The sequence below is a fragment of the Python bivittatus genome, unplaced genomic scaffold (assembly GCF_059951505.1).
Source record: "Python bivittatus isolate LINGU-HERP-01145 unplaced genomic scaffold, Pbiv_v1 ctg000590_np1212, whole genome shotgun sequence".
Classification (NCBI taxonomy): domain Eukaryota; kingdom Metazoa; phylum Chordata; class Lepidosauria; order Squamata; family Pythonidae; genus Python; species Python bivittatus.
In genome coordinates, this window is record NW_028277086.1 from 8,639,622 (window position 1) to 8,664,875 (window position 25,254).

Consider the following 25,254-nt stretch of genomic DNA (forward strand, 5'->3'; position numbering starts at 1 on the left):
ACAGAGTGTCCTGAGAACGAACTGAAATGACTAGAATTCTGAACTTTAGCATTCTACTTGGTTGTGATTTCTTGTAGATTCCACTTCCAGAAGCTATAATGAACTTTCCAAAAGTGAACAAACATAAGACCTCTTCCATCAATGTTTTGCCTTCAGTACTTTAAAAAAGTGAATCTCTGTTCTGTACTTACATATGGAGAGCTATAAGCAAATCTATGTAGAATAATGGCTGTATTCTACCCAATTGCTCATAAGAAATTAACTTGACCTTCTTTTTCCAATGTTTTTCCAAGGGCAAGAGAATTACTGACAAACACTTGGCGTTTTTTTTTTTTTAAGTTTATGCTACTTAAATGCTTTAATAAATTAAATAACTGTAAATATGCCCATGGTTGAAGGCCTACATTTCAGGCAGACCTTTAGGTTAATAATGTAGGATGGTTATTCATATTGTGGTTGTTTATTGATTCTATTCATATTCAGCATTCCTAATTAAAAATATAAAAAAGTAACGTGGCTAACAATACCATCTACAATAAAAGATAATTAATCCACATGTAAAATATAGTCACAATAAAATCAGACAAGCAGTTGAAAATGGCAGCCAGTTAAAAGCCTAATTAAATTTAAAATACAGATTAGACCACACACGAGTAGGAAAGCAAACTAGAACAAGTTAGCTACGTAGAACACTTCTTTTTCTGATCTTTTGTTTCCTTGTTGATGGGAATCCTCTTAAAGTGGGAGTTCCAAAGTGCCGCTGCCCTCTCGTAGAAAACCCTTTCTCACCTTCCGAATGGATAAGTGATATTAGCAAGACAGAGAAAAGCAACTCTTCAAGGAATCTTGACTCTTCAACAGCATCGTTCGGGAAAAAAGGGATCGTTCGGTCACTAGCTCCTGTGATGTTCATGCTATAGAGGGCTAAAGAGCACTTTGAATGGCCTTCAAAGGCACCCACCGCCAGCGCTTGACTGTTTCATCCAAAAATAAGCAGACTGATGCACTGAATTGCAACTCACCCGGTTATATTGGACAAGCAATGTTCATGAAAGCTGCCCAGGTTGTGAAACATTGCTTTAGTTTTTTAGCCTCGGAGCTCTGACTGGAAGGACCTTTCATCTTTTTCACATTTGTATGCCCGATCCTGTTGGCTCAGTTGCTATATTCCATGCATTGATGCATATACTCTAAGGCAGCGGTTCTCAACCTCGAGAACTTTAAGACGTGTGTGTCAGAATCCTCGCAAGATTTAATAGCTTTAATAAATGAACTTTCTTTTGAATCAATATTGGTTGCAAGGAAAGTTACCAGATTTGGGATCAGCAGGTGGTAGATCGTTACACTGTGGACTTCAACTCCCAGAATTCCCCAGCCAGCATGGCTGGCTGGGGAATTCTGGGAATTGAAGTCCACATGTCTTAAAGTTCCCGAGGTTGAGAACCGGTGCTCTAAGGTAAAGTCAGATATATTTAGGGTGTGCTGAAACAATACAAATTCATACAACATACAAAGGTTGGTTTTAAAATTGACTCGTTTCTATGTAGCTTAACTTATTGGCTTCATTGATGGTCACCCTAGAGCCTAGTCTTCTGAATGTATGGATTGGTTCATGGATCCATCTGAGCAAAACTCAGTTGGGTTAATAAGGTAAGCAGGTTAAAGGTCACATGAACAGAGTCTAACAATTAGGTCCAGCCCTTACTTTTTTGCATGGAAAAAGGGAGTGGGGTCCTCTGGAGGTTGCAGGTGTCACAAGGTGCTCTCTTTTTGTCTATCCTCAAAGTTCCCCAGGATTGTGTCCTCAAAGTTTAGAGGCAAACAACTTAATTATTTCAGCATCATTTTCCATTTATTTCTTTAAAAAAAAAATCAGTAGAATAGGCATATTAAGGAGAGAGAGAGAGAGAGAGAGAGAGAGAGCGCAAGCGCAAGCTTGTAAAAAATGCAAATTCCAGCTTCATGGATTGCTGCTCTTAGTAGCTAAAAAAAAAAAAAAAATGGCCCCCAGCCATAAAAAGATTGTTCACTCTTGGCACAGAACATACGCTCGGGGTGTTTCCAGATCGAAGACTCCTTGTGCTTCCAATCAAAAGGGATTCTGGAGTCGCGCCATCTTTTTCTCCATGCCAATTTTTTTTTCCCGAAAGAAAGAAAAGATTGAAGAAGTGAGGCAAAACCACAAGGAGATTAGATAGGGATGAGAACATTGCCTGGACCCTTTCAAGTCTTGTCCACGAAGCAGAGTCCTGCGAGGGTAAAACCTTCCTCCGAAAACCAACCTCTCCCACCGCTTTGCCAAGAGGGCATTCCCAGCGCATCCCCCCACGAGAACACCTTTGCTTTGCTCCCCAGTGGCACCCAAAAAATGTTGCCCCCACAAATCATGGTGCTTTAAGTTTTAACTCTGTAAATGTTGTTGAAAGAAATGTGTCGCTTGAGGCCAGTTGCGGTTTAGCTGTAAGCTTTTTTTAATATATATATATATATATATTGATAAATCCTAAACTGCGGTCTCGAAGACAAGACTGGAGAAGCCAGCTTCAAGCAGGCAGGCAGGAAGGGGATGTCAAAAGTTCCCATAGAAGACAATCTCTGTAGCTCAGGGTTGAACTGTGGAGTCCTTGGTGCTCTCTGAGTTGTTGGCTTGCAGACATTTCATCAGCACTGATGAGGTTACCTAGTTGGGTAAAGAAACGTCTGCAAGCAATAACGGAGCTCAGAGAGCACCAAGGACTCTAAGATGTCGAAAAAGAAAGTAACCTGTGCCCAGGTCACGAAAGGAAAAGCTTTGTGGTCCACCTTGTAGGTGTCATCTTCAGGTCTGGCCCACTGAGTCTGCCTCTGGCCCACTGAGTCTGCCCCTGCCCGCATCTCTCTCTCTCCCTCTCTCTCTCTCTCACACACACACACACACACAAACAGCAGGATTTGCTGCCTGATGAAACTGTTAAGAGGCTGAGCTGTTTGGGACAATCGCTTTTCTTCCGCCGATGCCAACCAGCTTTTCTCCAACGAAAGGCCCCCCTCTGGTGGTCTGGAGCGCGTTTCGTCCAGCGGATTCTTCTTTCCCTTCGAAGCAGCAGCTCCAAAGAGGAACTTTAGATTCCCCCCCTCCCCGGCTTCCCCCAAAATCTGACTAAGGGGTAAAGAAAATGGAAGTGCGCAAATGGGAGTCTTTTCTCTTGGCGTGTTCGCACGATCCTCTGGGTTAAGCAAACCCAGCCTTCCACGTAACAGACGAGGTCTGAACAAAGAAACCACAGGCGCGGGTAAGGTGGCGGCCCGATTTACACAACCCGCTGGATTCCCACAACCACAAACGAACCGATCCTCGTTTGAGCTGGCTCCAGCGCGTTTTGCGGGCTCGCGGTGCTCCGCTTCAGGGCCGGTTCTCTCTCTCACACACACACATCCACACAACCACCCCTTCCCGTTCCCAAAGGAGTCCCCTGGAGGGCCCGACCGAGCTGGCTCGGATCGAGACACCCCCCGCTCCCCGGCCGAGGAGGAACCCGCCCGCTGCGCCCCTCCGGAGCGCGTTTGGCGCTCCCTCGCTCGCTCGCTCGCATCCACGTGGCTCTCGCGGGGTGGGAGCACTATATTAGGGCGGGCGGCCGGGCAGGCAGTCCGGCGCGCTCGCGAGGAGGAGAGGCTGTGCGGCGCCGCCCGGAGCAAAAAGGAGGGTCCCCTCGGCTCGCTCGGACCCGCGAGCGGCGGGAGCCGCTTCGGAAGGACAAAGGGAGAGGCGGCGGCAGAGGGACGGCGCGGCGAGCTGCGCGGAGGCGGCAGCCTCTCGGACACGGTGAGCGAGCGAGTGCCCGGCGGGCTGGCGGCTGCCAGCCGGCGTTGCGCACCAGAGAGCTCTCCTTCTCGGAAAAAAGGTTCCCCGCTCGGGAAGGGGACGGGCGGAAGGGTGAGGGGGCGCGGCCGGGGCTCCGGGAGCGGGCCGGGTGTCGCCAAGCCTCAGCGCGCTGCCCTTTCCCGGCAGGGTTCTCTCGCGGGCGGCGGAGAGCCGAGCGCCACAGCTCTGGGACGAAGCGCCGCTGAGGCCGGTCCCAGGGATCGCCGGGTCGGGAAGTCGGGCGAGCGGGCTCCGCGGCGGGCAGGAGGGGAGGTCGGGAACGCCCGGGCGAGCGAAGCCGCGCTGACCCGCGTCTCGTCACCCACAGCGGCGGAACGGTGGTGGGGAGGTTCGGCGCTCCTGGAGGGCAGAGGGGCGCAGGCGGGGGCGATTGATTGAATCAGCCGGGGAAACGTGTCGTGGGAACGCAGCCTCAAGGGGGCGGAGGGAAGCGCCTGCCTTGCAGGGAGTGGGCCCGAGGCACCCGGGGAGAGCGCGCGCGCGCGGTCCGCTGCCTGCTTTGCCGGACCCCTGAACGTACGGAGGCAGAGCGAGGCGCCGCTGGGCTTGAGCCGGGGGCGGGCGGTTGGCGAAGAAGGCTCCAACTTTCTGGCCGGGACGGCTGCAGAGCGGAGAGGAGCCAGTCCGGCCCCGCTCTCAGGAGGGCCCTCCCCGCTTTCGGCGGAACCGCAGCAGAACCGCCGGCTGGCAAAGCTGCCTCTGGCTTTCCTTCTCCCGCGTGTTTTCGGGTCCTGCCTTGCCTCGGGGACGAGGGCCGTTCGCGTCCGCCGCCGCCGCCTGGCAGAGGCGAGCAGCCGAGGCTGTGACTCGGCGTGGGTGTGTAGGTCGAGGAAGGGCTCGACGGAGTTAACGGGGCGGCGGCGGCGGCAGCCCTCCAGGGTTACGAACTGGGCAGGTGGGGCTTGCAGAGCGAGGAGGAGCGGTGGCAGCCGAGGCGGCCCGGGGTCGCCGAAAGGAGAAGGGAAAGCGAGGCGGCCCCTTTTCTCCCTCAGGAAGGGCGCCTCGCCACGTGCGCCGCCGCCGCCTGGTTTCAGCTCTGCCACTCAGTCGCCGGAGCCTCGGCGCGCGGGAGGCTGGGCGCAAAGCCGGCGTTCCGACGATCAGCTGGCCGGACCTCCGGCTCTCCAGTTATTTAGGGTAAAAATAGCTTGGTAGATGAATGCTGGAAGTCGGAGTGGTGGGGCGGGAGGGGGCGAGCCGGTCACCTTTAGACCGCCCCCACCCCGACGCAGCGCAAGGACTTGAAGGGTGTTGGCCTTTAAAACACAGTTTGAACTTTCGGGGGGAGGGTTTTAGATTTGTAAGCAGCTTTGTAAGCTCCGGTGAAAGGGGGCTCTTGAATGCGGGCTTTAGCGGTATCCAGTAAAATACAAAGCGTTTTAGCGGCCCTTCTTTTCCAGCTGGGCATCCCCAATAGTTTGTGAAACCCAGAATGCCCAGCCAGTTATGGTCCTAACACCTCTGGGAAGGGCCAGATCGGGAAAATCTGTGCCATGCGTTTACTCAAAAGTAGATTTCCCAGCAGTCAGTCTGTGTTGGTCTTATTTGCGTCCTATTTAACCGGGTTGAGGACTGCAGACCAGCTGGTTCTCCCTCATATTAAGCAACAAGAGGGCTTGTTTGGTGTGCTATGCTGGTTAGTTGCACCTTCTTTGGTAACCCTGGTTTAGTGCAAAGAGAAATCTAGCCAGTGCCTGCCGCGAGGTTTGAATAGGAAACATCTGGCCAGTCTATATCTTCTTAGGCTAGGGCAAAAGGGGGACGGCATAACCCATTAGCTTCTGCCAAGCAGTTGCTAGTTTTGTTCTTATTTTTAATCTTGCCCTGTTCAGAGATGAGCGTTGACAGGAAATAAGAAAAAAGTACTGCTGGTGACAGCTTTCAAGAGTTTACTAGCAGGAAGCTCTTGAACCCAAGCCAGAAACAAAAAGTTTCATACATTGTATAAATATGCAATAGTGTTTAAAAAAACAAATTACAGTTTAAAAAAAAACATTCAAAGTCTGTTCAGAAGGAAAGAGGGCATCTTCCCTCAGAAGTTCTCAAACTCTGCAAGCCCTAACTTGTAAGTGCAAATTTGCCACCCTGGAAGGCTAGAGTAGCTTTTCCTTTAACTAGGTCAGTTCAACATCTAGTACGTACTTCACATAGCACACTAAGCCTGGTTCCTTTCCTTTTCCAGTGTACACAGGACACTCAGCCCTTGTGTTAAAAACATGGTGCAGTTTATTGTGTGAACCAGAGAATAGGTTAATTCACTAACCATATTAAGCATATTTTGCAAGCAAATGGAAAGTTATTCTTTGCCCAGGAGGAGGTCTTTTATTAAAAATAACCTTTCAAGATGCAGTGCCAAGAATAACAAATCAGAGAGAAACGTCTATATTCCTGTAAGCGTACAAGGTAAATTGGTAATCTCTGTGGTGACCCAGTAAGCGGACTAAATTTTAAGGTAGAAAATCAGTTTATTCTTCTTCAGTGCTCAATAGCTAGTTTATTGGAGTATATACTGTCTGCAGCATATTGCAACGAAAAGAATCCAAGTGTGATCAATTCCTTGAGCTTGGGGAGGAGAAAAATTTAATAACAGAGTTTTGTAGGTTGAACATTCGCAAGGTGTGTGTTTCCTGGCCCCTGCTGTTTTATCTGCGTTGAGACGTTTAATGTGACAAAGAAGAATTGGGATCATTGCCTACATCTGTTTTCACTGGCTATCTTTGGATGAACGGTTTACTTTCTGAGTCTAATCTATCAATCTGGGCACTGGTAAGAATAACATGGGGTGGGAGGACAGAATAGCCCACACTGTCTTGTTGGTATTCTGGCAAGATGTTTGATTATCTCTCTGCTTCAGCCACTAGCATTATCTTCTTAGTGTAATTATAATAATAAGTTTTCATGTTCCACTGAAAGGAGAGTTGGCCGTGGCTATGCTGGCAGAGGATCATGGGATTTAAATCCAACAAAACTGAACAGATCTAGATTGACATAGCTTCCCTGTGTTATCAGTCATGCAATCACCCTTTGCATGTCTATGATTATAGGTAATGATTTTTCTGGCATAGTTTATATATATCAGCTGGTGCATAGTAGTGAATAGACATATTTATGGTGTAGGCATGTGCGCAAACTTAAAAACAGAAAAATCTTTGTTTTTTAAATGTACAGGTAGATAGATTATTTGAGGAGGAAAAGAGCAAAACAAAGGCCTCTAGGTAGGCAGGAAAAACCTTCCCTGCTTCGAATTACAGTAGCGTAATCTGAAATGGCAACTACGTTATAGGATGCAAACTTTTGATGAGAATGTGCTCACCGATGGAAAGCAGTAGTGGATGAAAATGTATTCAATTAAGTTTAGCTTGTAGTTATGCTTTTTAAGAAAACCTTGTCAGCATCTTGCTGTACAGACTTTTTAGTAATTTGGACAGAAGAACTTTCAAAACAAAAAATACGTAATGTCAGGTTTCAACAGACAGTCTCAGTATCCGATTTGCTCCTTTTTAGACTCATCTAGTTCTGCAATTAAGATTAGAAATTGCTGACAGATTGGGCTCCAGTCCCTCAGTGAACAGATGGTCTTTTCAGCATTTGGAGCTGCTGATAAATTAATAAAGGGTCTTCTCAGGTTCTCTGTGGCTGATCAGCATCTCTTTCCTGTCACAAGAACTTGGCAGAGGGGTTTGTCACCACAGGATTTCCTTGCTGGTGACCCTGGCAAAGATTGGTTGTGCTGTTCCTTTTGACTGGAGGCGGGAACAGTGCTCAACTTGTACAGAGCATTTGACAACTAAGTTCACTGCTACCCTGCTAGGAACACAGGCCGAGCAATTCTTTCAAGGCACTTGGACTCTCCAATGTGTCTCCTGTCATATATCAAGTGTTACTTAATTTTCACAAGGTCTACAGAGAAGCAGGAGTAGTCCTCATAAACTGTTTGCTGCACTTTCAACTCCTTCCTTCCTTCCTTCCTTCCTTCCTTCCTTCCTTCCTTCCTTCCTTCCTTCCTTCCTTCCTTCCTTCCTTCCTTCCCATAGGCTTGAAGTGTTGCATGCATGTTTCACTCTGTTTTGCTACTATCCTGTTTCTTTTCTTCCCCTATGATGAATGCGCAGAACAAAAGCACAGGGAGGGAAGGAGATCATATCAAAGGAAAGGCATGAATTTCAGTGTTGTAGGTTTATGGCTCCTCACTGCCAATATTCACAGATTCGTAGAAAGTAAGGGGTTGGAGGGGACGTTGGAGATCACCTGATCCAATCCCCTGCTCATTGACAGTAAGTCATCTACACCGTTCATTGAAGACCTCTCTGAAGATGCAACAGCTTCATCTGTTTTGTGAAACACAGTTTCTGAGTTTTTATAACTTGCTAGGTTGGGCTAAAACAGGGTTATCTGTGGTTGTAGAAAGCCAATAATTGTTTCATCTTATTGGATGAACCAGGCCATCACATTAAGCACCAATATTGTTGATTATGAGGACATAGCATACTGCATAAATGAAGTACATAGTGTTGCATGAGCCCAGTGCTGTATTTTTGGTGCTGGGTTATGATAGCAGGGATCGTTTACAAAAACTGCCCTTCTCCTAGGTTGAGCACTTCCTTAAGTTCTGATCCTCACTTAAGTTGATGCCTATCCCATTAATTTCACCATCTTCTGTGGAAAAGAGGCTGGGACAGAAAGAACTTTACTTGATTTCACAGCATCTAAAGCCAAAGGAACTGAGTACAACAGCCGAACTGGATTGCTGGAGGTTTGAAACTATGGGCTTGGTTGTTCATTAGTCAAGACCTGACAGGCTGAAATTCTTTGGAAAACCACATAATTCCCATCATCCCCCAATTTTCCTTCATAAAAATTATGCTTTAACTTGAATCCAGACCAAGCCTTCAACTCTATTCCAGTCCCTCCCCTGGGAACTCAAATCACTCAACTCAGATCATGTGTGGGCAGCAAACCGAAAGTTTAAGGAGCTCATTCTGGATGAAACCGCTGGGTATGGGTAAAGAGTTAAAGCCTCTTCTTGCCTTAAGCAGTTTGTCCAGTGTTTCTCAACCTTGGCAACTTTAAGATGGCTGGACTTCAACTCCCAGAATTCCCCATGCTGGCTGGGGAATTCTGGGAGTTGAAGTCCAGCCAGCTTAAAGTTGCCAAGGTTGAGAAACACTGAATTAGTCTAGAGTAGTGTTTCATAAACCTTTTGCTCTCAGGACCCCCTTCCCACTTTTAAAAATTATGGAAGACCCCAAAAGAGCTTTAGTTTGTATGGGTAATATTGATCAATAGTTACCATATTAAAGACTAAAATTGATGATTTCATAGAATATGTATGTATTGAATCATGTAAAAATTACAGTATTAAACCTGTTAGACATGAACATAATGAAATATTTTTCACAAAAAAACCCTATATTTTTAACAAATGAAAACAAAAAAACGTGAGGAGTGTCATTGTTTCAAATTTTTGCAGATATCTTCAATATCGGGCAGATAATTTTGATTTCAAGGACCCTTCAGAGGATCTTGGGGGACCCCCAGGGGTCCTGGGACCATACTTTAAGAAACAGTGGTCTAAAGAGAAAGAGTTGCTTGCAATGGCTTTAAAGTAACATGTACTTTGGCCCTGGGATACTACCCTGTAGTTCTGTTCTCATAGAATTCACCTGGGATGCCCAGATTTCTTATTCATGTCATGTGCTTTCAGACATATAGAAGAGCCCTTGAACGATGCCATTTGGTATCTCCATCTTCCTTCATACCACTCATTGTGGGAGATGGCCCACTGAGAGAAAATTCAAATGCAAAGGTAGAACCCTTCAGGAGTTGGTTGTAAACTAATGTTCTGCGTCGCTTGATGATAAAACTTTGTTGGTGCCTCTCAGATGGGTAGAATTTTTCTGGTACCTTTCATGACTTTTGATGGCTAGAACTTTTCTTGTACCCCTTCAGATAGGTAGAAACTTTTTGATAGCTGTTTTTACTTGAAATATACCCTTGAGTAGTGGAACATCTTAAGTCAGGAAGGGTGGCGTCTGGAGTTTCTTTATCCAAAGTTCACTTCTGCTGTATTTTTACATTCTTTTGTGTGACTTAAGGGTTGGGATGCACAAAAGAACTGTATAATGTTTCTCTAATCATGGCATAATGCAATTACTGTCTCAGTTCTCACTCAGAGGTTCCCTTCTTCACCAGCAGACATATCTGAAATTTTATGATTACCAAAGGGGAAGAATAGCCCTTTCCCAAAATGACTGCTGTAGTGGTGTAGCCATCATAAGACAACCCAAGCAAATGATCAGAGAGGGCATAGATCCTAGAGGGACAAGGGAAGAAGTCAGTAGGTGGTTTGGAGGCTATGGTACAGTTTTGGTAACTTCAACCAGGTAAGATTTGAGTAAAAATCCTTGCAGATCCACAACTGACTACATGAACGTAAGGCTACTTTCCTGTAAAAGGGGAGCCTTCTATTGGTGTGCTTAGTTGGAGGTACACAACATGGAAACTATAAGCAACAGGCTTAGCATCTATTTTAATTGATTCTCATGTTCATGCGTAGCATGATTTGGGCTGAGGCCTGGAATGGAAATGGAATTAAATTGCCTTGACAGTAGCCAAGAATGAGCAGAGGATGAGGTCTGCTAAGGGGCTTGGCCCCAAGCTGTCTTGGTGTTGTGTTGACATCCATATGGCCGGAAGAGCTTTGATGACAGGGTAAGGATCAAAAATGGGGGAATTCAAATATCCAGCATCTATTTGTATAGAAGAAAGTTGGGTTGGGTGTTGAGAAAACTATGAGTAAATGTGGGAGAATCCATGCTTAAAAGGAAGTCCACCCTGCTTGGAACTCAGTTCTTGAAATGTAGAATCTCAGCAGAGGTACTTGAGAGTTTCAAAAAAAAGAAAGAAAGCTGAAGTTGATTGTAATCAATTTAAGTGGATTCCCTATCCAAAGAATTGAGTGCTTCCTTCAGGTTGTGACTGGCATTTGGAAGCTGGAAACTAACAGGGAGGAAGGGAAAGAGTGTGTACTTAAAAGTTTTTTTCTGTGGAAAAACTGAAGTGCCCAATTATCCTGGCTTGCTCCCACAACCCCAAAAATCATGAGGTTGGCTTTAAAAAGAGATTAAAATAATCCCTTTCCAGAAAAGTTTGTCTGGTTTCCAAGCATTGAAGGTTATTGTAGGATTATGTAATCAAACTTTTTTTTCTCTCTGCCTACAAGAGCTAAATATTTAATTTCACTTTAAGCTCCAGAGCAAGGCTTGACTTGCTTTTTTAGAAAAAGGCTGAATTCCCTTTCGCCCCACTCCCCATTAAATAAAGTGGAACATTCAAATATATATATATTGAAGTAAATACACACTGTCATGTTTTATTACTGTATTTTTATTCACTTTTAACATAGCTCCAAGGAAAGGGACATGATTTCAGTATGTCTTTGGCTTTTGTAACATACTGAAGGAAGATTACCAGTTGTTCTGACAAGGTAGACCGGATTAAGAAACTACAGGTAGTCTCCGGGTTAAGAACACCCAGTTTAAGGACAACCCATAGTTAAGAATGGAGCCTGTTGTAGCAAAATTCAAGTTAAACACACAATGGTTCAAGTTAATTACCCAATTCCTCTTATATAGTATTACATAATAATGCTGTTCTGACTTACGCACAAATTCAAGTTAAGGACAGATCTTGGGAAGAGAACTCATTCTTAAACTGGGGACCACTTGTAATACCATATAGGTCAGGACTCCTTTTATTGTAACAGCTAGAGTAGCAGAATCTTGCAAAGCTGAATGTGCTTCCCCTTCCCTCTCTTTATCTTTGTGTGAACTAGGGAGGGACTTGTCTGAGACATTTTTTCAAATTGTTTTCTTGGCCCGGGCTCAGGCCCCTCTTACTTGACCATTTGCTTGGTAGCGGCTCTTCCTTCTGCCCTTCAAGGCCATTCCCTTTTCCTCTACATCAGGAAACCCCAAGGGTATAAACTGGCTTGAGGAAAAGGCAGCCACTTCCATGTGACTGTCAAGAAAACAAATCTCCATACACTCCTCAGGAGTTGGCCACCCCAGGGCCAGAGTTCCAAAATGTTACTTGTTCTTTCTATCTCTAAAGATTGCCTCTTACCTGCTGGAATTGGACAACAAATGCTGTTAGATTCTGTCTCCTGACACCTGACAAACCCTGGGGCACTAATTCCCCTATTTGAAAATGTCCTTAGAAAGTTAATTTTTATTCCCCTTATTTTACGTAAATGTGTTCTTACTCATCCACAGATGTTTACGTGATAGAAAACTTGTATTTTGAAGAAGTGCTTCTATGCCAGATAAAGTCTGAATGACTCGTGCACATGTCATTCTTACTGAAAGTATCTGCAGTTATTCTCTTCCAGTTTAATATTTTACATGGGGAAAGTATTTTATTATAAATTTTTGAAAAGTTGACAAATTTGTCATTGTTTTGGCTCAGCTTTCCTTCCACCCCCTCTGCCTGAGAATTACTATTTTTTAAATAGATAAGTTTGACTTCTGGCATGCAGATACAGAAGAAGGAAGGTGGAAAATAGAAATAAAATTCCATTTGGAATTGAATTGTCAAGGGTCTTACTCCTAAATTTTGTTTGGTGGATGAATGCGTGAATATATAAATGCATGGAGTTTTTTAAATTGACTTTTTAGAGACAAAAAAAAAAAGAGAGAGAGAGAGAGAGAGAGAAAACATCCTTATCTCAGCAGGTCAAAGTCAATTTAATATGAGTTCCATCAACAACATTTTAGTCAGTTTGGCCTAGTGGTGAAGGTGCTGGACTACACACCAAAGTATCATGAGTTCTCATCCTCTTTTAGGCATGAAAGCCAGCTGGGTGACTTTAAGCCAGTCACTCTCTTTCATCCCTACCCACCTCACAGGGTTGTTGTTGCAGGGAAAATAGGAGGGAGCATTATGTACGCCACCCTGAGTTTACAAAATACAGGCAGAATATAATAATGAGGAAGAGAAGGTGAAGAGGGAAACTGAGCATAGGAACTATGGCTATCCTTGGGTTGTTGGTTCAGAAAATGAGATGGTGTCTTTACCTCCCTTGTGGCAGATATCTTGAAAATAGTATTTATAACTGGGTGTAAATTTATCGGTACCAGTGCTTAATAAGTTACCCATCATATCTCATGGTTGCTGATTGACCATTATTTGTTTATTAGACTACTGTTTGTCTATCTATCCATCCAGCTGATCTATTCATTAGGTTTTTAGTAGCTGCCTGGATGTCCCAAGTACAGGAGCACTGCTGGTATCGTTCCAGAGGGCATGATGTCACCAAAATGATACACAGATTGAAGCTGCAATCTTTTACACACTTAGCCGGGAGCATGACCTGTCAAATACTGAGGCCTTTATTTCTCAGTAAGCAGCAATAGGTAATCCTGTGAAAAGCAACGACAGCCAGGCAGACTGAGGGAATTCAAAATCTGAAAAAATCTGCACTTTTTAACCCAGTGCATGTCATGCTGGCTGGGCAATTCTGGGAGTTGAAGTCCACACATCTTAAAGTTGCCAAGATTGAGAAACACTGATCTAGTGCATCTTAAATTGTCTCCAGTTTTGCTAATATAAGACTGCCTCTGGATCATTTTTCCATCTTCCTGTTATCAAAAGCTCTGCGCATCTTGCAAGAATTGGAAGTTGGCTTTGACAATTGATTTTATATTTCCAAAGTTGAACATCCAATGGACATTTGAGCCTTTCTTTGTCCTAGTTAATCCTTAGGTGAGCCCTTGGTATAACTGAAGTTCTCATATGGTATGTACTTGACAGGACCAAATCTATTTTTTTTAGATTAGTTGTGGGCTCCATGTGAGACCTACCTGTCCAGTCTTAGAAAGGGGGGATTAATGTTATCTCTACGTGACCATATCCATCCTGTGTCTTAAACTCTAAAGGGATAGATTAGCGGAGCAAGATATTTATACATTAGTAATACTGAAGCAGTATTTGCCACTGTGGGAGCAGCCTTCCCTAAGACCTAATCGAACTCAGTCCAGAAAATAACTCAGAGATGCTGAAGCAAAACATGACACTGACTAAGAAATTTCTTTCCTTTCCTCTGAGATTTTACAAATTGCAAATTTTGTATTGTGCATTAGATCAGAGCTGGGGACCATTTAGTACAGTTGTATTTTCTCAAATTTATTATTTTGGACATTGGCTCCGAACAGCATCTATTTCTAATCCCTGTGTATTCTGCATATACTCTGGTTATCCATGTCCTTTTGCTGAGTTCTCTTAGCATTTTCTTACTTTTACTTCATGTAACCATGCTAAAAATACAACCACAGAAAGTATGTGGAATGAGTATGTGGAATGAGTAACAGAGATTTCAAAAAATGAGAAAGTGTAGAAAACAGAAGTTGCCAAAAGCCAGTTTCAGCAGCTGATGCCAAAATGGATCATTCCTTATTCCATCTAAGTACATGACAGATAAATCTGTGAAGCTTTGGTACATAGTAAAGAATAAAATCTTTTGGCTTCCAACATGCACCCAAAACTTGGGTGCATCCCAGACATGTAGGCAAGGTGAGATTAACCAAACAGGTGGAGTAGGATAAAGCTAAATTTGATTAAATTTAAATGTAATTCAGGTTTGATCAAGGGATGTCAGTATGATCGTTTGCTGTATATTTAATATTTTTACCTTCTGTCACATTAAAACAATTGCAGATTGGAAGCAACTTTTGAAAGGGACTTAGAGACTACACTCAAGATATTTGGGAATCACATACAGCCCAAGAAATTCACCTCACGTACCCTTAGCGTGCACCTTGAGCTGGCTAATAAAGTTAATAAAGCTTTATTATAGGAATGTATCAGCCTAGGTATATTTGTAATTGGGAGGTGTGGTTTTATTTCCATGTTTTCCAATAGGAATGCTTAGTATCAACAGAACATAGATGCCTATCAGCTGATTAGGAAATAATAATTGATTTTTAAAAATTATTTTCATAGAAAATGATTTTTTTTTCATTTTTCCTTTTTTTTCATACAAAATGATTCATGTTTTTTTAAAGTCTTGATTCTAGACGAGAAGCCTCTGTGTATTTTTTAAACCTATTTTTGACTGTTCCGGTGAAATCTTATGAAAAAGGGCTCCCAGTTTCTCTCATCTTTATTTCCTTAGGTTTGAAAACCAAAGGGATAACAAGGAAACTGATGTTCATGAACCTTCACACATTTCCCTCATTTCTGTTAGGTTGGAGGGCTTTAGGCAGACATCCTGTCTCCTTGAGTGTCGAGGCCGTGGAGATGTGGGAGGAGGTGACCCCGGTCTGCATTCTGGGAAGCAGTGGAGTTCGGAAGATCGGAGAGGGGTGCCCCCGAACTCTGACTAGTAACCAATAGTCACCAGGGAGATAAGTTTCCCCCAATAATAAGGAGGATCCCAAACTTAAGCCAATTTCAGCCAGTCATTTGTTAATTGCTGTATCTCTTTGTAAGAAACATGTATAAAATCATCTTCTTTGGGTGTGACCGGGGTTCTTCTCTGTCTTAAGGCTGACTCTATTGGCAAGCTTTCAATAAAACTTTAAAATCTCAGCTGGTACTTTGGTGTCTAATCTTCTGCCAGACTGAATCCTAATTGGGGAGAGTCAGAAACTCTCAAACTTTGCTAACACTGGGATTCAAGAATCATCTATTTCCCTTTTCACTCTATTTTAGAATCATTTTCCAGAACTGGAATATTTGGCTTCTCCTAATGCTTGATGTACTTATCTATGGCCACATTTTAATATTCTTCCAATGTTTTTTGAGAGCTAGGCACAAGGTTATGCTGATGACTAGGGATGAGCTCTGAAGGACCTGTCCTAAAGAATCCTCATTAGGAATTTATCTTGGATGCCAAATGGCTACTGTTGAAGTCTGATCATCAGTTTATACAGAGAAGAATCACTAGTGGATTTTCCATGTGCTTTGTTCTAAACTCTGACATCATTCACTTACGCCATCACAGCTTCTGATCCAAGATTGCAGACCTCCCCAACGTAGCATTTTTAGATATTTCTCCTATTTGAAAGAAGAATTACAAACTCACAATATCCTTGATTTCCAATTCTGCATTTATAGAGCAATCATAATACATTTCTCATTGGAGCCAAAGGCAAACTCTTGAGTAGTTGGAGAGGGGAACCTTTTCAATTGAAACTTCAGTTCAATTGTAATCTTCAGTTGGGTTGAGGAAATTACTGCCCTATATGCACAACATCAAAGTGAATTCACGGTGTATTAATTTAAAAAATATACTTTCAGGAGAAGCTTAGAGAAGTTTAGAGAAGGAGAAATACAGGGCCTTTTGATTCTAATGAGTTCTACATAGGTGAACATCACCAGAATATTTGCGCTCACTCTTCCTTTAAAGCAAAAAGAGGAATTGAGAATTATAGTGCTTTTCTGCACATTACACTTTGTTTCTCTTTCACAGGACTTGGTCACATGGGTATAAAAAGAAGAAAAACTCTTTAAAGAAGGAAATATCACATTAATTTATTATTTAGAAATTATTGTACTCTTGAGAAGCACCAATGGCTTCCACTTCTGAAAAGCTAAGGGAGTGGGTAGCATTTAATCTTAAGTAAAGTGTATTATTATCATAGTCTATAGCATACGGTCTACTGTACACCTCTTCCAGTTGTGATTCTAGATTTGAAATGAGAAATTGGTAAGATTTTCCCCAGCTCTTCTTTTCTTATAGAGAAACTCAGACAAACTTATCAGGAAGTTTTCAGTGATGGTTCCCTGAAGAAAATATTGGTGTGTCAAAGCTACTGATCAGATGGCCTGATTCTGATCACAATTTGCAAGTTTTTCAAGTCATGGGTATTAATTCATATCTGTCTGTCTGGTATATTCTCCTTTGATGATATTTCATAAGATGATACAGTACCTCTCATAAGTTACCCTTGCTTGTTAGTGAGGCCTTCACATGTAAAGCATACACTTAGTAACTACTCCATTTAATTAAACTCTGCTCTTTTAACAAATTTTAATTATTCAGAAAAATTGAGTCTAATTCCTAGCATGTAGGCATCATTGTTCTTTATTTTTTTATTTCTAAGAAGTAATTCCAGCCAAATCAATGTTGTTAGTGTTTGTTTTCCTTTAAAAGTGTTTAGCTTGGCCTTCTTTAATTGGAAAGATGGTTTCCATGCAAGCATGGGGAATGAATGAATATGGAATGAATACAAAAGTGAATGGCCAGTTTACAAGAAGCCTGTTGAACTTACTTGTTCCTTTGGAGAGAATGAGTAAGAATAGTATTGCAAAAACCAATATATGAAGAAAGAGCGAATGGGTTGAGAAGAAGAAAACTTACAGGGTCAGTGAGTTCCTTCCAAGGAGTGTTGTAAGAAGTCGAAAGAACAAAGACAATAGTATGAAGCAGTGTACCGTGGGGATGTGGTGGAAGCAACTTGCAGGAATAATTTGCAAGAACAGAAAGGCATGGATTGTTTTGGAATAGAATTATGAAGGCCAGATTCAGGGAGAAAATCGTTTTCTTTCATCACCTGAGGCGTAAGGGAAAGATAAGAGGATGAGACTGGCACCTCCCTGAGGAATTCACAATGTTGTGGCTGGCATTACTTGGGAGCTGGGGTTTCAGTCTGGGAAGATTCTTGCTAGAGGTTGTAGCTGATAAACATTGCTGGACTGAATTTGATTGATGTCAGGCCTAGCCCAAGGAACTCCAAGAGACCATGTAAATTCAGTCCAGCAATGTTTATTAGCTACAACCTCTAGCAAGAATCTTCCCAGACTGAAACCCCAGTTCCCAAGTAATGCCAGCCACAACATTGTGAATTCCTCAGGGAGGTGCCAGTCTCATCCTCTTATCTTTCCCTCGTGCCTCAGGAGATGAAAGAAAATGTTTTTCTCCCTGAGCCTGGCCCTCATAATTCCATTCCATCACATGGATAGATAATAGAGAACAGTGTTCATGTAAACTAGTTATAGCTATGCTTCCTTCTCTTTTCAGCAGTACTTGCCCCAAAGCAAGCTAGGTATGAGTGTACATTGGGAGGCACTGTTGAGAAATGAACATTTAATTCTAAAGTTGGATTTCCTTTCTATAATAATGTTTTGTGTTTGTGGTATTGCAAAGGAGATCCTAGGCAGAACAAGATAAAATAAAGATACTGGCAATTTTCCATCAGTGTAAAAGTTACATTTAAGAGAAGCTGTGCCTTAGTAGAGTCAGCCAGATTGGTTGATTCCATTCCAGTTGAATTTCTATTATTGTATTCCTGAATAACTCTGGAAAGTAGAAGTTTAGCTTCTTTTTTCAGGTTCCTTCATTTATGAAAACATTCCTCTTTTAAAGTGGAAGGAAATAGCCTTAGACATTATTGGCAGTTGGTCAGGGTCACGGGCTGGATTGATACAGGAATGTTGACAGGTGAGGTGAAGTGTTTCCATGTTTTCAGTTGATTCAACAGCTTTTACATCTTGCACCAGTTAGAATAAAATCCACCGTGATCTTCCTTTTGCTGTGAACGAAAACAGTCCAGATGAGGTTTTCTTAATGTATGTAGTATGATTTAAACTAAGCCTCCCTTGATGGAAAAAAGAGAGAGGTCTCACTGTTTATTACTGAATACTTGTACAGAGTATCTTAAACACTGAGCAGGGTAAATGGAGGGTATACTTCAGTGGCAAAAAATGTATACATTTCCTTGAAGTGGGATCCATGAAATAGGGCTGTGCACAGAGGTCTTAGGCGAGGGAAGGAGGGGCGAATGATGATTGTACCACTTGATGCAAGCCCCTCCCCTTTTGTATGTGGATTGTGATGTCACACAGACATGCCAAAAGAGGAGACTTGCATAGGATGGACAACTCTGCTTTCATAATTTTCACAAAAGCATCATATCCCACAGATGCCTCTTGGGGTGCATGCTTCAAAATTGTTTTGGAAGAAATGTTATGGAACTCACATGAATCCAGCCCCTCTCTACTATTCATTAAACCAGACTGATTTTATTTCGGATTCCTCCACAAGCCGGGGAAGGAAGGGAGGAGACTGCCACTGATTTAAGAAATCGACTGATTAAAGCTAATTCCCTTTTAAAGTTCAAAGTGTTTCTTCCAAATCATTTTTAAAATGTGCATAGCCCTACCATGAAACTGAAATGATGGAATTACCTGCCCCGCCTCTTCTATTCTTGCATTAGAACAGAACTGAACCTGTAACACTCTTTCGAAGGGCATCATATAAATTGGAGCCAGGGGTCTTTTTTCCCAACAGGCTTTTTTAAAAACAAAAGCAAAATTCACCTCTGAAGGGTAAAGGCAGCACAGTGGCAACCATCATGGAATGGGGTGGTAGGAGTGCAGGGCTGAAATACTTGGCTTCTTTATATTCAAGGGGAAACTCGTAAGTTAGTTTAAATCCATTTTAATAGCTTCATGCACCTGTTTTGCTTCTTAATTTGGTTTTGAAAAATCCTTGTGAGGTCAAACTATTGACATTTGATAAAATCTAACTTTGCTTTCCTCCATAAAAGGTGGTGGGAATGAATAAATAGGTATAGTTAGATGATATCATTGACATTATCCACAAAGACCTAGAAAATACTTAATTGCTTAGACAAGGGCAGCAGCTGATCTTAAAAGAAATGGTTGTTTTGTGTATACACTTCAGGGTGCTTTAATTCAGGGAATCTTTCAGCATGTAGCACTTCTGGGCTTCAGAGGGCAGTTAATAATTTCTCCAGGTAAAACTACCAGGAGGGAATGGAAAGGGTGTGTTTAACTCTGGTTAACTGCTGTCTAGGTACATTTATATTTCCTACCTCTTCAATCATTTTGTATTAGATTAGTTTCTTAATCATAATCATAAATTAACTTAGGAGAAAGGAATTGTAATGTCAGTTCCTATAGTAGTACTAGCAGCAGGACTACTAGTGGTAGCAGAGGGGGAATAAGAGCTGAACAGTGGGACTACTAGAAATGTAATAACCCTGGCTTAACTAATCACAGTGCCTACCTTTATATATTGCCTACCACAATCTTCATTTCAGGGGGTAAAATAAAACTTGACTCAGGTTGCCAAAATATGTAAAGGGGATAACTGGAGGCAGACCATTCTTAATTTGGAAGAAAACAAAATCCTCAGCTTAGCCCAGTCTTTCCCATCTTCTGACCATCTGGATTTGTACGGGCTGCAGCTGTCAGAATTTCCAGCCAGCCTGAGAAACTGAGGTTCATCCCATGTTCTAATTTAACAACTCCCTCCATGCTCTTATTTTTCCACCTTTGTTAACTATGTACGTGACACTCTTCCATTCTGTGAAATACACTGTTACTTAACAAAGAGCTGCTGCCTTTACATTAAAGAAAAAAGAAATCTGTAATTTTCTAAACTTGTCATCCTCTTCTCTTGAAATTATTTTATCCTTGCACAAAAATGCTTCCTACAAAGCAGCGCATCATAGGTAGTGTTTTGCTACCTACAGGACACAGAGATTGTTACAGTGCTGTGGGAGGAGAGTGAAACCTCCAGTCTTATATTTACAAAAGGTAGGGCTGGGGCATTTTGGATGGGAAGAATTGAAAATAGGAGGAAGCTTAAAGTAACGGATTTTTTTCTGCTACAGATATCCCAAGGAATTTGTTGGTGTGGTTCTGAAACTAGATGTGACCTCATCTCTCCAGTCTCTGCGCAGTGGAGAATCAGGCATAGGAAGGGGTTAAACATGTTCTTTTCCTTTGCAGATCCTCCCTGTATGTGTTTGCACCTGCACACTCTCCATTAACTCAGCAAACCTGGAGTTGGGACCTTTACACAGATAGCATTTAATTTGGCACGGTCCTGTTGGCTCAGAACTTGTCCTTGTACTTCCCCAGATGCGACCTTTGATTTGAGCAGAATTTGGCCAAAATGAATGAACAGAAAAACCAGCAAAAAAGAGCCCTGTTTTAGTGCAACATTTTGCTGCCCTGTTTTCAGTTTTAGCGTGCATGTGTCTAGAGAGTGTCTGCATGAACTCAGCTCTCTTTTGCTACACTGTGTGAAGAAAATAGCTCCATGCATCTGTAGTTGGATTTTACAGAAACACAGAGACCACAATTGCCAATTCAACCCATCATCAAAGGATTAGAGGGCATACCAGTCAGGAAGGCAGCGAAGAATTATTGTCTCTTTGCAGCAAATGTCAGAGCGACAGAACTCTTGAATCCACTCAGTTAAATTACAGAAAGTTTTCTAGTCATCTATTGACCAAACTCTAACGGCACTATCCATGTGCTATCAGCAGACTTGTAGATGGTCAGCCCTTTGAAGTTGAGCAATTCAAGAAACAGACACCACAAGGTACAGGGTAAAGTAACAAAATTTGGAGGCCTGCCCAAGTTTCTCTGTCTCACCTTGCAGTAAACAAAATAACGGTAGGGTTCTTTTGATTTTCTTATGCTTGCTTCAATACAGTATCTCAGTTGTGTGATCTCTTCAAGTCCCTGCTTAACAGCTTGTTCCTTCCTTTCTCCCCCTCCTTTTCTTTCTTTCTGTTCCTACAAGTTTTATCAAAAAGGAAAAAGTGAATATATAAAAAACGAATAAAAGAAAGCAATCATAAAAAAGGAAAAAATAGGATTGCAAGCTATCTGTGCATATCACATATCCATCACATATTTAACAATACATAAAAGTTTCTAAATCTAAATTAAAGAGAATAAATGCTAATACACCATTATTATAAAACATTTTGAAATCTATGCCAGGGAGAAACGTATTCTGTCATTTTTTTGATTATTAGATAAAACTGCCTTTGCAAAAACAGATGTTACATATCTCTTGAGTCCAGTCCTTAATGTGAGGAATAATACTAGTTTTCCAGTTTCTCCAAATAATTCTTTTAGTAATGCCCCAGGTTCATTATAACCACATCACCTCAAAAATAGTCAGTTTCCTTCCCTCTTTAGCATCTCTTTCATATCTTCCCCAAGGTCAGCTCTATGTTATTTTTACATAGGTCTTCCAGTTGGTTCCAGAGCCATCCAAAAGTTGCCAGACAATTCTAATGTTGATGTGACTGAAGAGGTATTCATGCAGATGTGCATTCATCAGATCTGAAGCCAAAAAGGTTTTTTGGAGCAAGTGTAGTGCTGTGCGTGGGTCTTTCTCTGCGCTAGTGTGGATACACTAAGATACACCTTAGAGTTAAAGCACGAACAGCATACACACTATCTCCTTACCTCCAGCTTGTATTTTCCTGGGATTGTGTGGCTAATGCATTAGCTCAGGAAAAGAGACCGTTTTATAAAGGAAGTGCAGACAGCATTACCTCCCACTCTAAAGCATCTTTCCAAGCTTTGGATCCAAAATCTTGTGCATCCTAAGAAGTAATTTTATGCTGACTTATTGAGTCCAAGTTAATTTTTGTGGTAGCACCACTTCCCTTTTCAAGTGTAGCTGCTGGCAGGCCTTCCAGTGGTCAAGTGTGACAGTTACTCAGTGGTAAACATTATAAAGTTGTACTTTGAGTTACATCTGGGGTTGTGTGTGATCTGGCCTTTCCACCCCTCATTAATGGAGCCCTGTTGCTTTGCAAGTGAAATGCAGTTCAGTACCAGCGCCCACAGCTTCGTTCCCAGATGGCCTAGACTGTTTTCCCCTTCCCCACGAAAAAGATCAGCAAAAAAGTAATGTAAGTGTTCTTTGTCAAGAACAAAGTTACTGAGTTTTCTGATCATTTAAAAGTGTTGCTGTTTCTTATTTCTAGAATGGCCTTTTGGAAATTGCTGATCTTCCAAGGTCTAGAACAGAGGCAGGCGTCTTTTTAATGGCTGGACCTTAGACGTAGCATTCTCTGTGTGGCCAAGGGCCACAGTGGATAAAGTGATGATGTAAAGTGGGTGGAACCAGTATGTTCTGGCTTTTTATCACTTTTTATAGGGAGTTTGGGGGTATACATTGCCTTATAAGAGAGGTTAAGCCTCTGTTAGGGCTTACACTGTATGCTTTTCTGTGTTTCCTAACTTGGATGTCAAGAAACATGACTTTTCAGAGGAGTTAGGGAGCGCCTCCCTCTGCTTTAGAGGCAGTAGCCACACTGAAAGCCAGTGGAGCAGATTGGTTACCTAAGCAACTGGTAGCCAAAACAAAAAGACTATTAGCTCCTTTCTGTTCATTCATTGAAGTCTCAAAACTGTTTTGGTTGTATCTGGTTCTGTCCATCCAGAAATAAAATGGAATTTGTGGGCATGTTATTGAAATCCAGGAAAACTGCAGCACAACGGTTGAGACCCAGTTGTGAGTCCAGAAGCCTTCAGACATGACTTTTGATGGAGTCATGTCCGGGAATTCTCATTTGCCTTTAATTCTTGGGAGGTAGTAATTAAAGGCTGAGCTTTTCTATGGTGCTGCCGAAATCTGGGATTTATCTATTCTCCCTCCCACCTATCACTTTTTTTCCTGGATCAACACATGTCTAGTGCTTATTTGCAATTATTCCCATTTTAATCATTAAGCAGTTTGGGGTAAACTCTAGATAGACAGGGCAAAGTTTAAAGTGTTTTGGGTGGTTATAAAATGAAGGAGCAACACTTACTGAAAACTTTCCTGAAGCAGACTTGTTTCTAGAAGCATCGTGGACCAAAAGTGCCAGTCTTGTATTTATGTTTGCTTTCGTGCTTTACTCTTTGTCCTTTTGTTTGTCTTGCCTGCTAAATTTTGTGTGAGCTTCCATTCAAGCTTTTACCTGGTTACCAGAAACGATAAGGAATTCCAACCTGGGGAGTTCGTGGATTGCTGGAAGAGAGATGGAGCATTTATCCCCTGTTCAGCACTGGGCAGAAGAAGCAGTTTGTCTCTCTCAGCTGTTCCACATTTGGCATAGAAATCTTTAGTTTCCAAAAGGGTGAACAGAATTGTCAATCCCTCACCTGCCTGTGCCCAAGAAATTTAGCCATCTTGTTCTTCTTAATGAATCACTTTGGGTTGTTGTTGTTTAGTCGTTAAGTCATGTCCGACTCTTCGTGACCCCATGAACCATATTGCGCCAGGCCTTCCTGTCCTTCACTGCCTCCCTGAGTTTGCTCAGTTTCATGCTCATTGCTTCAGTGATGCTATCTAACCATCTCATCCTCTGCCGTCCTCTTCTCCTTTTGCCTTCAATCTTTCCCAGCATCAGGGTCTTCTCCAAAGAGATCTCTCTTCGCATTAGGTGACCAAAGTATCTGAGCTTGAGCTTCATTATCGATCCTTCCAATGAGCAATCAGGATTGATTTCCTTTAAGATTGACTGGTTTGACCTCCTAGCAGTCCAGGGGACTCTCAAGAGTCTTCTCCAGCACCACAGTTCAAAGGCATCAATTCTTCGGCGCTCAGCCTTCTTTATGGTCCAGCTCTCACAGCCATGCATTACTACTGGAAAAACCATAGCTTTGACTATGCGGATCTTTGTCAGCAAGGTGACATCTCTGCTTTTTAATATGCTATCTAGGCTTGCCATAGCTTTCCTCCCAAGGAGCAAGCGTCTTTTAATTTCATGGCTGCAGTCTCTGTCTGCGGTGATCTTGGAGCCCAAATAAATGAAGTCTGTTACTGCTTTCATTTCTACCCCTTCTATTTGCCAGGAATTGATGGGTCCAGATGCCATGATCTTAGTTTTTTTAATGTTGAGTTTCAAGCCAGCTTTCGCACTCTCCTCTTTCACCCTCACCAAGAGGCTCTTTAGTTCTTCTTCACTTTCTGCCATTAGGGTGGTATCGTCTGCATATCTGAGGTTGTTGATGATTCTCCCTGCAATCTTAATTCCAGCTTGTAATTCTTCCAGCCTGGCATTTCTCATGATGTACTCTGCATATAGATTAAATAAGCAGGGTGACAGTATACAGCCTTGTCGTACTCCTTTCCCTATTTTGAACCAATTGGTTGTTCCATGACTGGTTCTAACTGTTGCTTCTTGGCCCGCATACAGATTTCTCAGGAGACAGGTAAGGTGGTCTGGTACTCCCATCTCTTTAAGAATTTGCCACAGTTTGTTGTGATCCACACAATCAAAGGCTTTTGCATAGTCAATGAAGCAGAAGTAGATATTTTTCTGGAACTCTCGTGCTTTCTCCATGATCCAGCAATTGTTGGCAATTTGATCTCTAGTTCCTCTGCCTCTTCAAAACCCAGCTTGTATATCCGGTAGTTCTCGGTTCATGTACTGCTGAAGCCTAGCTTGTAGGATTTTGAGCATAACCTTGCTAGCATGTGAAATGAGTGCAATTGTGCGATAGTTTGAGCATTCTTTGGCATTGCCCTTCTTTGGGATTGGAACATAAACTGACCTTTTCCAATCCCGTGGCCACTGTTGCGTTTTCCAAACTTGCTGGCATATTGAGTGCAGCACTTTAAC

At 42.5% G+C, this 25,254-nt stretch overlaps 1 protein-coding gene across 2 annotated transcripts in view; it reads left to right on the plus strand.

Moving 5' to 3' along the window:
- Positions 1 to 3,627: 3,627 nt before the first annotated feature.
- Positions 3,628 to 25,254, plus strand: part of ST3GAL1 (ST3 beta-galactoside alpha-2,3-sialyltransferase 1) — a 100,741-nt gene continuing 79,114 nt past the window's right edge. Inside the window, exon 1 of one of the 2 annotated variants that reach the window (XM_088148689.1) lies at positions 3,628 to 3,805. The gene's annotated coding sequence lies outside the window, so the exon portion shown is untranslated. Of the gene's footprint in view, positions 3,806 to 4,850; positions 5,003 to 25,254 lie in introns of those variants that run through there. The other variant, XM_088148691.1, reaches the window with a different exon arrangement.